Here is a 12,227-nt window from a genome sequence, read left to right on the forward strand (position 1 = left end):
CAAAATTACTTGAACTCTGTGTGACTTGATTTTTCTCACCACTGTAATTAAGATGATAACATACCTCCCTCATGAAGATGTTGGGAGGATTAAATGAGTTATGGCCCTACGTGCTTATAACACTAAATTAACAAAGTAAAAATGGAAGATAGATAATAGAAGGAGTTAGGGGGTAGTTTACACTATTAAAAAATTGGTCCTAAGAACTAGAAATGTCTTCATCCCTGGACTCAAACACCTGACAGCTACTCAAAGTAAACACATTCTATATTATAATCCTGGGAAACCTTACACGCATGTGTGTACACATAAATAAGTGTCATAAAATATGTTTTATTCTATATGATACACATTCATATTTTTAATTATTCTGTTCTACTTTATTTTGTTTGTTTTGTTTTTAAATCTGGCCACCATTCATTACGTTAATTTTACAACCCATGTATGTATTGCAACATCTAGATAGAAAACAATAGTCTTTAGGGTCCTTAGATACAATAACTTCTTCCCGGGCATTTTGTTTTTTGTTTTTTCCCTTCTTTTCCCTGATCTCCCCCTTCCTCTCTCCTATCTCCATAGGGCAGGACACATACTGGCTGAGAACTTGGTTGTCATATCTTTGCAGCTTTAAGGATCACATAGAATGGCACTTCTCTACCAACTTAAAAGAGAAAAGGTTCTGGTCTGAATTAAGCAATCAAGTACTATTTCTAACCTAAACCCTAATGAAGAAAGTGCTTGTCTCTGGTTTCAAGAATCACATAGGAAAATAAGATACTGAACACACAAACACACCTGAACAATGAATGCTACATGTCTACCCCTTGAAATCTCAGAACTCACACATGTCCCTGATATATACAATGATCCTCACTTATTTGTATACATCTAAGAATTTCTAATCCAGTGGCAATGTCCCCATGCCAATTTTGTTAATGAAGAAACTGTTATGCCTATGTTTATATGTACTATCATATCTTATTCCAGAATACAAACGTGAGGTACATGTAACTTTATCCAGATGTTTCTCTGCAAACTTTGAACTATCTGATCATTTAAATATGACTCCACATACAAAATATACTAGTGAATGGAAAAAACAAGGCTATTGCAATAAACATTTTATTTTATTTATTTATTTATTTATTTATTTATTTATTTTAAAGATTTTATTTATTTATTTGACAGAGAGAGATTACAAGTAGACAGAGAGGCAGGCAGGGAGAGAGAGAGAGGGAAGCAGGCTCCCCGCTGAGCAGAGAGCCCGATGCGGGACTCGATCCCAGGACCTTGAGATCATGACCTGAGCCGAAGGCAGCGGCTTAACCCACTGAGCCACCCAGGCGCCCATGCAATAAACATTTTAATTTAGAAAGTCTACAAATTGCATAAATACACAGTGATCATTGGTATAGGTCCTCCGCTACAGGTCCAACGATCATCAGTACTGGCTGAAGGCTGACAGTCTGCAGATTGCCCATTCATTGTTGATGTGACTGTAAAGACCCTAAAAGGAATAATCACATGTCCCCACCCAGCTTAATGCCAGGGCTCTAGTTTCCTTAAAATCTTAGATTATGCTCAGTGAAATAAGTCTAGGAGAGAGAGTCAATTATCATATGGTTTCACTTATCTGTGGAGAATAACAAATAGCATGGAGGACATGGGGAGTTAGAGAGGAGAAGGGAGTTGGGGGAAATTGGAAGGGGAGGTGAACCATGAATGACTATGGACTCTGAAAAACAATCTGAGGGGTTTGAAGTGGTGGGGGTTTGGGAGGGTGGGGTACCAGGTGGTGGGTATTATAGAGGGTACGGATTGCATGGAGCACTGGGTGTGGTGCAAAAATAATGAATACTGTTATGCTGAAAATAAATAAAAAATAAATTTAAAAAAAATCTTAGATTACTGCCCAAAGATTTAATTGGGAGCAAGAACCCATCCTGTTGATGTTCAGCACCAGAAATCTTTTAAACCATATAATTTTTTTTCTTTTTTTTTTTTAAATTTTTTATTTTTTATAAACATATATTTTTATCCCCAGGGGTACAGGTCTGTGAATCGCCAGTAAACCATATAATTTTAATGTGAAGTTCATTCTTGGATCTATCTTTTGGCCATAGATATAGAGACCTCAGTTTGTGGCTTTAGTCTTGGTATTGTACTTGGTATTTGACTTTGACAATGAAAAAAATAGGTAAAACTAGTAACCTCCCTTCCTTGACTGTCATCTTCTAAATTACTCCTAGGTATAAGGATACTACTATCTTTGTCAAACATAGCAACCACTGGAGTTCTCTGGGAGAGAATAATGAATTAGGCCCCTTATTTTCCTTTTGTTGTTATTGTTTTAATTTCCCATTGGATGCCAAGTGAATCCTGATTTTTTTTTTTAAAGATTTTATTTATTCATTTGATGGAGAGAGAGATCACAAGTAGGCAGAGGCAGGCAGAGAGAGCTGAGTAGAGAACTCGACGCGGGGCTCAATGCCAGGACCCTGAGATCATGACCTGAGCAGAAGACAGAGCCTTAACCCACTGAGCCACTCAGGGCCCCTAATCCTGATATTTTTGACCTTTCTGGTTTGGCTTACCACAACTACAGGATGAGTTTGAGCTGAAGGCAATTAAGAAGCAGCAAACCCAAAAGAAAGTTCCCCCTTTTCAGCCTAAAGGCGGGATATAACATCTTCTTTGACTGAAGACAAATTCTTAATTAGTCTAGGAAAGACAGCAGAGGAATTTGCAAACCTTATTCCACTTCCCAGACTTCTGCCCTGGGAAGCCTAGAACTACTTCCTTTCGTCTGTCTTGTCATTTCTCTACAAATTTATTGTCCTTTGTTGAAAACATAATAAAAGCCTAAAAAATAATAATAATATAAGCCTTAGCTTAAACCACTGCTTTGAGTCACCTCTTTGGGTTTCTTCCCTGTGGTGTGTATTGCATGTGGTAATAAACTGATTTTCTCCTGGTAAGCTTTCTGTTAAGGTTCCAGCTGACAACCTAAGATAGGTAAAGTTATGCGTACCCTGCATAGTTTAAGAAGCTAATTTCTATAACCTACAATAGGATCTGTATTTGCTTGTGACTTTCAGATTCAGACATAATTCTTTAAGACATAATTCTTATATTTGTGACCTAATATTTTCATTTGCATGGCCCTAAACTAAGTAAATACAAAACCAAGGCCATTATGCTCTTACCCACTCTGGCCATGTATTAAGCTGACCTTAACCATCATGAAGACTAGGTGCTTCACCATTTTCAGATGACTTTTAATATTCTTTTTTAGGGTATCACCAAATCATTCTACTCCTTATTCGTGTATTTGGGTATATATAACACTTTATTTTAATCAAACCACGATGATTTAGCTAAATTATTTTCAATAGCCATAAATGGTGCCATGGACTCTTCACAAGGTTTCCTGACTAATAGTCTATTCGATGTATATTAAACAAGAAGTAATAGTCAGCTGAGGCAAGTGTCCTTTTGATTCCATTACTCAGCTTCTTATAGCACTATCATGTTGCCAAATGGCCACTTATATCAAATGAATATTACTGACCATATCTTTTAAAATATTACACCAATTAACATGCAGAGACCCTGCAATACACAGATATACTTTACTGGCATGAGCTCATTCCATTTCATCTCAGCCTATGTTCTACTGCAGTTCCAAATATCAGTTTACGGCTCAATGTACGAACTATTAGTCTTAGCAAAATATACAAGCAAATATTTTTTTCTTTTCCTCGAGGTGGACATTAACATCAGAACCATATTAAGATTCTGGTTTCACCACTTAATTACAGCCTAACAACACACAAGGGCTTTTAAATTTTTGTTTTTTAGTAAACATACGTGTTTAAAAATATAAATAGTATTGCCTATATCAAGTATAGAAAGTTAATAAAACGTGATATATGTTTTTCTAAAAATGAAACTAGAGAAAAGATTCAGGGAAAAAGCAGTTCATAAAGCATGCATGGTGTAAACAATAAAATTTAAAAAAAAATAATTGCACCAAAGTTAACAAAAGACCAATTATGTCAATTTTGAAAGTAATGTAAATGAGTTAAAAACCTCTATTGCTAAAAATAGAATTTTCATGTTGGGTTACAAACGATAAAAACAAAACAAAACCACAAAGAAAAGATTGGGAAGAAAAAATCACTCCCTCAACCATGTATTTTCTGAAGACTAAACTATCAAAGTAAAACAAAGTGAACCAAATATCTTGACAGCAAAATGATTCCCAAGCTAACAATAACAGTATCAAAATAACCAGGGATCAATATATTTACAACAAAATGCAGATATCAAGAAAAATGTTAAGTCATTCAAAAAGAAAGCTAATGATTATCAACTTTACTGAAAAGGAAAAAAATAACAAATATATTTTTAAAGGTCCTATGCATAAAACCAAAAAAATGCACTAGAATAGTTTCAAAGATCCTTTAACACTTCAGCAGTCAAGGGGGATGGGGAGAGGATAATATGAAAAAAAAATGCAGTATGGTTGAGGGTGTAGAACAATTAAATAATTAAAACTGTAAATGTCACTTTTAAGGGTCTATGAGAGAGTTTCAATTTAGTAACTGGTTAGGAGTTAAAACATGCCCATACACACAACTAAAAACATTTTTAAAAAGTCAAAGGAGAGATATGAGATTGACAGGCTCCATTTTCTAATGATGTTTCCAAATTACAGAAACTTAAAAAAAATCCTCAGAAAAAAGTCCTCATTCCACTCAGTTACTTCATGATTACATAGAGCCAAATCACAGCTTTACAAATTTTTCAGAAATTAGAGTGAAGAAGGTATATATTGTAATATAGAGATTTTGGCCAAGAAAATTAAAACCTGAATAAAACTATACTGAACTAAATGAAATAATAATAATGAAGAGAAATATAGCATTGATGATTAACCCAAAGGATTGTTTTTTCAAGAAAAAAAAATACAGAAAAGATAACAGTTAAACTAATTCTAATAAGGGAAAAACAAACAAACAGGGAGGGATAGAGAAAAAACGGTTTCATGAAGTTTAAAAAGTAAAAATAAACAATAGACCAAATAAATTAATTTTTAGATGCCCAGTATCGTGTCATAAAATTTCCATAAAATTCTGTTGTATAGTATGAGCATATCATCATTTCAGATTTAATTTAGAAAAATCCTTGACTACATTTTACTTCTTTTGACAAAGAATAATGTCAATTAAGGTTGCCAGAACAACTATACCTTCTTCCTCTAATATTAAGGCCTATTTATAAGTCACAATAGAATGATATTAAAGTAATATATTAAAATAGAATTATAGTTTATTAGAAGGTAATACACATCTCTAGGAGTGATTAAGTATACAATAAAAATTAAAACATAATGAATTGATATATTACATTTGGAATCCCCAGAAAAATATTATTCAATATTGTTTGTCTGTAACGTTACCAAATATTGATAAAATATATTATAACATACCTCATAATATAGGCAAATTAAATGAAGATGGGGTATAGAGTTGAATATGAATAAAAGAAAATCTGTTCAAACAAAAATCAATACACCTCAAATTTAATATATAGTTTTATCAGTTTTTTTTAAATTTATTGGAGTATAGTTGAAACATTATGTTACATTAGTTTAGTGATTTAACATCTCTATACATGATACTAAAATTAATATATATATATTTAATACATATTTTAATTTAATGGGACTAACTTCTCTAGTCAATGTATAGTGACTGGCAGTGATAATTTCTTCCACAAGAATATCAGACATTTTTAGAAGATCCCTGAATTTGCTCACACACCTTGAGCCAGGATCTCTAGTTCTGGAGAAATCATTAAAGATCAGAGATTGACACGAGTATGTAGTTGTCAATTCTTTCTGTGTGTCCTCATTTATGGGACAGACAAGTCCTCATTAGGGAATGCTATACAGCCACTGCTAATTTTACTACAGACAAATTAATGATGGGGAAAACTGACCGTAGCACTCCTGTATGCATCCCAATTTAGTGTCAAACATGTGCCAGATACTTTTCTAGGTTTAAAGACACAGAGAAAAAAATTCAAACACATAAAATCCTAGCTCTCTTGGGGTATATGTTTTAGTAATGTATTACTAAGAAAAAAATTACTGTAGAAATAGGAAATTATTTGTTCCATAGTCTTAATACTAGGACAGAAGTTAACAAAACTCTTTTTTTTTTTTTTATATAAAACTGAAATTATTCCCTGAGACTGAGGGCCTTAAAACCTAAATTAGCAGTCATTCTAGAGAAATGGTTGGGGATATAGGGACTGTTGATGACAGATAATTGAGGAGGAAAGTCTCAATTATTATTAAAAACAAAAAGCTTGAAATATTTGCAAGATATTTTGTCTTTAAGACATGAAAAATATAAATATGAATATGAGTAGTTTGAAGACATCTTTAGACAATATTATACCTATTCTTATCCTGTGTATTGTAAACATTTCTTAGGGGGTTTGTCTGAAAGTCATCCCTTTTGTATGATGTGAATTTAAAATCACTAAACTGATTTCTTGTCATGGAAAAAAAGTATCCGAACTGCAATTTTCCTTATTTCCTTTATGTGTAATCTCTATTCCTTCAACCTGTCTTTTCCTGAAGAGTTTCCACAACGGGAAACTGTTGTTATTTTTAACAGATGTAACGAATTTCTTTCCTGGTTTATTTCCCAAACCCCAAATACTCAGGATTCATTACATATGTTGTTTCTGGCTCCATCTTAAGAACTGCCCAGTAGCATATATTAAAAACTCTGATTTCAAGCTCATCATCTCAACTATGAGCATGTCATCTCAATATGTGAATTAAATAAGGTAAAGTGTTTACCTGGTTAGTAGATGTGAATAAAAACCACGTTTGTTTCCACTTTCCCTTCCCATTTGGTGACACATTTGGCAAGAGTGAAAAAAAAAACAAATTTAATGAGGTAAGGAATAAAAACATAGCAAAGATTATTTTAGATGACCCCCATTTTACCAACCTACTACATAAAACAATGCCTTCCAGTCCTTCTGTTGAACATATTTACTGAAATCTATGGCTTGCTGAATGCCTTTGGCTTACATAATTTATGTCTGTTCTCTTTGTTTCGGTAGCATGCATGTATACCAAATATCAGATGTGTTTATCCCCAAATCTGCTTGTACCAGTTGTTTTTGTTTCTTCACTTACATAATTTATTTAAATATCACTTAAACTTATGAAAATAGGGGTATGAAAATAAAGAGTTGTTTCTATAAAAACTAAACTGTATGTCTTGAAAACAACTCCATAAAGGTGAGTTGCTTGAAATATGCTTTCAAAGTAAGTGTGGGCTTGACATCACTATAAAAAACTGGGGAAGAAATCACAGGCATCTGAAAGAATACTGCACACAAATTGCTTACAAGTGTTTGTAATTGCTTGATGTACTTTAAAGAGATGGAAACAGAAAATTGCATAGGATGAATTATGAGTATAGTTTATGTAAAAAAAAAAAAAGAAAAGAAAAAGAAAGTACACAGATTGTTCTTCAGCTAATTTACAAGGGAAGCCCTTAACTTTAGATGATAAAATTTTTAAATAAATTCACATTTATATTTTCAATGTTGAAATGTATAAAATATATAACTCCTTTAATTATTTTAAGATTTTCTGCCATGTTAAATTATTTGGATAAAGGCTTTTTCCATATTTTGAATGATGCTAATCACCATGGTTGACTTGTCCACCCCCTGTTTAATGGAAAATGTCTCAGCATAGCCACTAATGACCCTCTGTGATTCTTCTTCCCTTTCTATCCCATGGGCATAGCTAATTGGAAGAATGGTGGGTAAGCTAATCAAAGAAAGCCAAAAGGTAGAGGCCAATAACAAGTGACCTGTTCTAAAAATGTCGAATGGAAAAATCAGACTCCTTTTGTGGATATTTAGATTTCAAAGTATATAAAGACCACAGCTGTTAACAGTGGGTATGGATATTAATCAAAGTTTCCTTGAGGCATATTCAGGGTCAAGATGCTTTGAAGTTAGATGTAAACTAAACTTATGAGGGGAGAGGAATAGGCATTCAAGTGGAATGAATTTGTGATCTAAAAAAAAAAAAAGTAAAGAAGTCAGTTGTATCTGAAAAAGGACATATTTTACTACCTTTAGCAGTACCTTCCCCTCTACTTTCTCAATAAGGAGCTCTGTGCTTATATTTTGCACATTTTACCTAGCCCTGGGAGTGATGATAATGGCAACTAATGACAGCTTCTCTTTATGGAAGACTTAGCATGTGTTAGGTCCTTTGGCAAGTCCTTTCTTATGAATTGGTTCATTTAATTCTTGCATTAGTCCAATTAATGTTACCATTTCCCAGATAAAGAAAAAGCAAATTGGAATAAAATTTTCTAAAAATAAACTTACTTTGAGGGGATAGAAACTGGAAATAAATTTAGTTCTATCTGAATCAAATTTCCACACTTTAAGTAATGATGTAGAAAGATGACCTCTTTTAACTCTGCCCCTTCCCACCATTCGTATCTCTCTCCTTACACAGATATATCAATCAGTCTTTGCTTTTTGTAAGAGAAACTGTTTAGCAGTTATCAGAAATTTTCATTAAGATAAAGAGATTCAAAAATCAAGAGAGGGTATATTGGCATTCTTTTCATTAAAATTAGCAAAGTTATTAGCACAAAACATTAAGAATTTCATATACAAATACTATTGTAAACACATATATTTTACATACATATGTAATTTTGCAAAAAGGAGTATTCATCAGTGAAGTGTTTTTGTGTTTTTTTTTCTGTATTTCAGTTGTTATGAACCTAAATTTGTTGAATTTAACATTGGGTCTCTAACTTTTTAAAAATTATCAAAGTGTTTAATTTGCAATCAGGTGGCACTAAAGTAATGTACTCAGATTATATATGCACATATATTTATGCAATTTTAATAACTAATGACTTTGATTAAATTATATGATCCCTGCTCCTAAGTGATCAAAAATTATCACAGATGTGGTCATGTAAGTAAATATAAATATTATCAATGGTTATTTCTTTTTTCTGAATCATGACAATAAAATCTATGGTTTTATCTGCAGTGAAACAAATCTTTACATTTGTGTGACATATGAACTACTAATATTTATGGTATTAGGTTGAATCATTGTTTATATAAGTTACAGTAGCTAAATATTAACAGCCTCATATGATTAAAATGTATATATGTGCATATTAAATATACATATATTGCTCAATTCCTTAACTTCAACTAAACATTTTATTATTTATTTATTTATTTATTTATTTAATTTTTTAAAGGATTTTATTTATTTATTTATTTGACAGAGAGAGATCACAAGTAGGCAGAGAGGCAGGCAAAGAGGAAGGGAAGCAGGCTCCCTGCTGAGCAGAGAGCCTGATGCGGGGCTCAATCCCAGGACCCTGAGATCATGACCTGAGCCGAAGGCAGCGGTTTAACCCCCTGAGCCACCCAGGTGTCCCTCCACCAAACATTTTAAACAGAAAGGTATGCTATCCTATGAAATGTTCAATATCTCAATATCTAGTCATCCCCTTTTTGGGATGGCAGCTATTTATTTATTTATTTATTTATTTATCTGAGAGAGAGAGACAGTGAGAGAAAGCATGAGCGAGGAGAAGGTCAGAGGGAGAATCAGACTCTCCATGCAGCTGGGAGCCCGATGCGGGACTTGATCCGGGCACTCCGGGATCATGACCTGAGCTGAAGGCAGTTGTCCAAGGAACTGAGCCACCCAGGCGTCCCAGGGATGGCAGCTTTTACATAAACATTGTTATCTGTTTTTTTGTGTCTTGTTTGTTGTTATTACTTTATCTTAAAATCTGGCATCTGAATAGCAGTATGTATTTTGTAGTTAATATTACAATCCTGTTTTATGTCAATTCCATTTCTGTTATCATTGCCTTAACAACTTTTATTAAAACAGGACATTCAAAGGTAAATATGAAGGAAGTAACCACCACTTCAATTCTGAATTTTTATTTGAACTTGCGAAGTCTAAAATACATATATGCATGGATGTGCATGCACACACACATTTCTGATGTATAATTTTTTGGTCTTATGCCATTTACATAAAATCAACTATTTTAAGGTTGTCTGTATAAGAACTAAGTTATGAATAAAAGCAGGAACTAATGTTCCACTGAACCATAATTTTATTGCAGGGTGATTCTAAGATGTGCAAATGATTTTCAACTATTATCAGATGCTTAACTCAGAAATTTCTATTCCTCACTATGGTTTTTTTTCAAGTGTTTTATTGCTATTTTCAGATGTCTATTTAGCTATGATAAGTAAAATGTTATTCTTATGATTCCATTTACTATTATGAGTGTGTTTCGTCTTTATCTCATATAAATCGAATCAAGTGAAGTTTCTCTATTTGGACAATAACAAGTGGAAAATAGATGGCTCCAAATACCAAGAAATAAAGAAGGAATCCAAGCGGAAAACAACATATAAATATTGAGAGCAAAATGGAAGACATAACCAAACTCTTTACAAGAATAAGTTCTGCTTCAACACTAAAAACAAAACAAGTTATAATTGTCTTTTAGGGTATTTTCAGATATTGATGTTCAACCAATGTGCCTTCCTGAATGAACATCTCACTTAGCCCGACACTTGCTATTTATATATTGAAACAGAGGGATAATGTTATGCTTATATACTGAATCCAATTTTGTTTATGTTTATTTTTTTAAGAAAGAAAATTTACAAAATTTTCAAAGGAAAACTCTATAAATGAGTTTGCCAACAGTGAAAATATTGCTTCACACAAGATTAATTCTAAGAGCAACAACAGAGAAGATCAAGTCTGAAGGAATGGCTTCAAAAGTATATATATATAGATGGAATTATTTTAATAGAAAAAAACAAAAATATATATCCCAATGAATGATATTATAATATACTACCTCATGATGTACAAACAGGTTTTCAGTACTTCTGAACACTGGTATTTTATTTTATTTTTTAACATTTTATTTATTTATCTGAGAAAGAGAGACAGAGAGCACCAGAGCCAGCCACAAGGAGGGGGGAGGAGCAGAGGCCAAGGGAGAAGGCGGCTTCCCATTGAGCAGGGAACCCTACCTGGGGCTGGATCCCAGGACCCCAGGATCATGACCTGAGCCAAAGGCAGACACTTAACCTATTGAGCCACCCAGGCACCCTAACGCTGTATTTTATTTTATTTTTAATTTTTAAAAATATTTTATTTATTTATTTGACAGACAGAGAGATAGCAAGAGCAGGAGCACAAGCAGCAGGAGTGGAGGAGGGAAAGCAGGCTTCCCACTGAGCAGGGAGCCTGGTACAGAGCTCAATCCCAGGACTTTGGGATCATGACCTGAGTGGAAAGCAGTCCACCTAAGGACTGAGCCACCCAGGCGCCCCCACACACCCCCAACACTGGTATTTTAAACAGATATTGAGTTGATCTTTGTTTTGGTATCATCTGAGCCAAACCTCAAGAAACAAATGCCACTGACTTTTTATGTCTACAATATGTCAAAAATTTCAGTTCTTGATTTTACATAATATATTATCAATGCACTTGAAAAATTACTCATAATGATTTGTTATTATGGAGATAAATGGGTTGGATATTATCCCATTGTTCTCTAAGTTTTCTTTTGTTTTTTAGATGAAGTTTTATTTTTCACTATTGCTGATGGAAAATGAAGTATGTTCTTAAAGTGGGCTAGTATGTTTTAATATTTGTGTCTTTCGCAGAGTATTGTATTGGAGCTTAGCATCCTTTGCCTCAGTTTCCTCTTGTGTAAGGTAATAATATAATGATGATGATAAAGTAGTGTAGAAGTTTTTAGAGTTGTCTTAAGCATTCAAAAGCAGTAAGTGGATAATTGAGCACAGTACATATGATAATCACTCAATAAATAGTGGCTTTGATAGTATATTTGTAAATGCTGAATAATATTGGGAAATTGCATTAAGGGGACACATGATATAGCACCTTATCACTGAAACAGGTTATAGAATAAGTTGAATGGATTCATGGCTCCAACACATAGTTAGTTATGTGATTTAGGAAATGGTTTTGAAAATGCCCATGCCTCTTTCTTCACATGAGAAACTGATGATAAAAAATCTACAAAGTTGTAAAAAGCCAAAGAGCTTAAGCATGTGAAAGC

The sequence above is a fragment of the Mustela putorius genome, unplaced genomic scaffold (genome assembly GCF_011764305.1).
Source record: "Mustela putorius furo isolate JIRA1106 unplaced genomic scaffold, ASM1176430v1.1 tig00003834_pilon_pilon_pilon, whole genome shotgun sequence".
Lineage (NCBI taxonomy): Eukaryota > Metazoa > Chordata > Mammalia > Carnivora > Mustelidae > Mustela > Mustela putorius.